At 43.4% G+C, this 4,008-nt stretch overlaps 1 protein-coding gene and 1 pseudogene across 1 annotated transcript in view; one reads left to right on the top strand and one right to left on the bottom strand.

Annotated features, from left to right (window-relative positions):
• Positions 1 to 4,008, top strand: part of nadsyn1 (NAD synthetase 1) — a 137,043-nt gene that overhangs the window by 47,098 nt on the left and 85,937 nt on the right. The gene's annotated exons all lie outside the window — the stretch shown is intronic.
• Positions 9 to 2,758, bottom strand: LOC111974172 (RNA-binding protein 24-like; annotated as a pseudogene).

Below are 4,008 nucleotides of genomic sequence, written 5' to 3'. Positions count from 1 at the left end.
AGTGCAGCCAGGAGTTGTGTTGTTGTGTGGGGGGTTCGGAAGGTCCAAGACAAGTCACGTAGCAACACTGGTGATCAACCCCATCAACAACAAAACATATGAGAACGGTGTTAACTCAAAAACGGGGGGAACACAGAATACAGCACAATCAATCGTTAAAGATCAAGTTTAAAAACCAGATCAGTATCAACACCCCGTGACAAAGTTAAATCGAAATAACAAACTCTCAGAGTCTGCAGAAACCCCCCCCCCCCCCCTACCCCCCCACTGCAAGTAAAGAGAAGCACGCAGTCCAGCTGAACACCACTTCATACTGAAACAAAGGCACACACACCAATCTATGGACTATGGAAAACCGCAACAGAAAAATGAAAAAGAAAAACAACTTCCATGCATCTAATCACCATTTCAGCTTGTTTGTGTGTGTCAGAGTWTACTGGTAAGACCTTAGTGATCTGCCCAATGCAGACTCAGCTATTCATCCTCAAACCATCATGTCCCTCCATCAGATACAGTTTCTGAACCGTAAGCCAGCCTGTCAGATCAGAGAGAGATAGACAACATTGACAACTGGTGACATCACGTTTAGAATCAGAATTAGATTCACGCTTTAGAATCTAAGAATGGCACGCAGAGATGCACACCACACAAGACACAGTCCCACCTCTACACTCAACAGAGAATGAATGGGCAGGGATGCACACCACACAAGACACAGGCCCACCTCTACACTCAACAGAGAATGAATGGGCAGGGGGCTTACAGTTACACAACTCTGGAGAAGAAAAACGTTACATTTRACAATCCYAGCTATTTTTTWAAAGATGAAAATCACTAGATACTGCYGGTAAGAATAGAAACGGGCACATAGATCATTCAAAATGAGCAGCTGTGAACAAAACAGGTGGTGTTAAGTAGGATATTCTAWCACTAGTTTAGGGATGCAAAATTCTGGTAACTTTCCCAATGTCACAATCTTCTAACCAGGAWTTCTGGAACATCTTGGGAAAGTTACGGTAATTCTACAACCTTACACTGGTTGAACATTTTCTACCCTGTAAAAGAMGTTAATAAAAATAAAATACATGTTATTGTGACATACACTGGACAGGTGCAGTGAAATACGGTGTTTTAATATGACACACTTCCAACAAGACAAGGAGTATCACTATGCCATAACATACCCATAAGGCCTCTGGATGAACGCTGGATGGATTTGAGGAACACCAAATGAGAAACCTGGAATAAGAACAAGTTGTTTTTAGCTCTACCGCTGTGTGTTCAATCTAAAGCGTGACCCATACACATATTATAAATACATTATAACTCCATTATAACAAATGTGATCAGTGCTTCCAATGTAACTGCTCCAGTACTTATAGATCATGTAAATGGTAGMGGYAAAAAACACATTTTAAACATTTGGTGTCTGTAACAATGGAGACACACTTTAATCATAACGTATCTTCATTCACACTAGCTTCACTGTCTGTTCTGCTAGTTCCCCCCACTACAGTAGACTTCGTCTAAACCCCATGCTACACATCTACCATGCTACACATCTACCATGCTACACACCGTGTGAAAACACACTGTAAGCAGGTGGTTAGTTTGCTCGTTTTAGCAGCTCGTCATTGTTTGTACGCCACCTTGGTCGTCCAAGCTGTGAAAGAAACGTGTGGCGTACCTCCGCCAGCGCGTCCATCCCCTCACCTGGCTGCATGACCCTGGGCTTGGCCCCCAGGTAGGCCAGGTTCACATTGGCTTTCCGGCCGTCGATGATGGGGTTTGGGTCCTTGCAGGCTCGGTCCGCAGACGCCCGGTCTGCCATCGTCACCTGAGGGATGGAAAGGGAAGAAGAAGAAATAAATACATGTTTCCATTGTCTGAATTGATCAGATGTTCACTCAGTGGGAAGCTGTTCATTGAACTACAATTCATTTATAAGTATTGATCATGTCCCAATAAGAAAAGCATGAGGGTATTACAATCAGAATAAGAAAAGTGTAGAGAAAAATGTTCCTTCATTAGTTGAAGGTAAAGACATGGTTTTTGAAGCACAAGTCAGCAATTCTAAGATGATTCCATCACATTCGGTGGCCTCCTGAGCCCAAGACCCCACGCCTAAACTTCAGCTGAATACTTAGCAGAATAGAATGTTTTGCCCATTCAGGAACTGTTCATGCAATGCAATTCATTGACCATTCATAAATGGGCTACAAAATGGTGTGAATGAATTAAGTGACATCAGATGCATTATGGATAGGCTAATGATAGCCTTTTTCATTAAGACATATTGGTGCTGGAAACATTTTAGATTCTACCCATAATGTCTGCATTTAACAATATATGACATAAAATAATTACGCAATCGATCGATCAATCAATCATCAATCACAATGACATTCAAATGTACATCTATAATACTTACGAATCCATAACCTCTGAGTTTGCCAGTCTGTCTGTCTGTTATAAACAACAGCCTCGTCGATATCACCGAACACTTCGAAGTATTTCCTGAGACTGCAGTCCGTGGTGTGATATGGAAGACCCCCTACAAATATCTTTGTGTAGGTTGTGTCCTTCTGAGACGAGTGCATCATCATTTTTGCGGTAAACGGTAGGCAACAATGTTTTATAGAGAATGTTTTTGCAATCTCACAGAGATCAGTCAGCTCGTTGAAAGCACAGGTTATTTAGAACGATTAATTTAAGGTAGGTTTCGTTGGAACTGAACAGACCTTGTTTGACGCGGATTTCCAATCTTCCCAACTTCAGTTCAGTTTGACACCGCTTAACTTAGGAGATAGATACCGCTGCTGTCTAAATCCGCTTCACCCAGCTGTCACGTCAAGGGGGCTGGCTCGTGAACACGCTCTCTCCTGGGCCCTCCCACTGTGGCATACAGGGTCACACGCACCGACCAAAGATGAACAGACCTCTAATCATAGGATCGCGGAACATTAGCTCATTTCAATACAGAACCCAAATAAACAACACATGTCTGTCTGACATTGCTTTTGACTATTCCCATGTGTAAAACATTACTGTACTCTGTTTGAAAAATACTTTCATTTATTGATACCACTTGCCATTTACTGTAAATCTATGAAATAATCTCCTCAATCTAAAAACACTATGAAATGAATCTGATCTCTCGGTCCTCTAATAGTTCAGTGTCAGATATCTGCATGTTGTTGATGTTGATCACCCACACCGTAGCTCTGCATGATGGTGAAGTAACAGATACCACTTGGCTTGACCCTGACACACAAAACACACCTGTTGAGTCACACCACGTTATGGGGTCAACATGGACAGCTGACTGACTCCCACAACAAGGCACTAGTCTCTCACCGGCTCCAAATCAACCATTCTCCCTACTCCCTAGTCTCTCACCCGCTCCAAATCAATCTACTCCCTAGCCCTACTCCCTACTCCTTAGCCACTAGTCTCTCACCAGCTCCAAGTCAACCCTACTCCTAGCCACTAGTATCTCACCAGCTCCAAGTCAACCCCACGCCCTAGCCCCTACTCCCTAGGCACTAGTCTTTAAAACATACAGGTGCAAATCTGAGATGACTGAAGCAATATGCCAAATTCCACCAGCATGTTGGTGAAGCTATTACCATATGCTTAAACCTATCAGGCATTTTCAAATCCACATTAGTTACTATCAGAGTATTTCAGCGGAGTGGCGCTGGGGTGGGGCGAGCAGCGTGCCCAATTTGACTGGAGTGCTGAGCGAGTTTCGGTTTTCTCGCCCGCTCCAATATCGCTCCAGTAACGCTCACTTCACCAGCTCAGGGCCGGCCCGGCCCGGCCCGGCCCAGCATGCATTTTGTGTCTTCTTGTGTGCTGCTAGAGCCCCTTGCTTTAGCTACTGTCATGGAGTTCATTAAATATTTACATAAAGAAACTGATCAAACATAAAGTTGTTAAAGCAAGATGACTTAAAAGACGAGGGAGTGTGTGATATATAATGTCCCGAAGCATGATGGTGTACTT

The sequence above is a fragment of the Salvelinus sp. IW2-2015 genome, linkage group LG15 (genome assembly GCF_002910315.2).
Source record: "Salvelinus sp. IW2-2015 linkage group LG15, ASM291031v2, whole genome shotgun sequence".
NCBI classification, from domain to species: domain Eukaryota; kingdom Metazoa; phylum Chordata; class Actinopteri; order Salmoniformes; family Salmonidae; genus Salvelinus; species Salvelinus sp. IW2-2015.
This window is presented reverse-complemented; position numbering and strand designations above follow the sequence as displayed.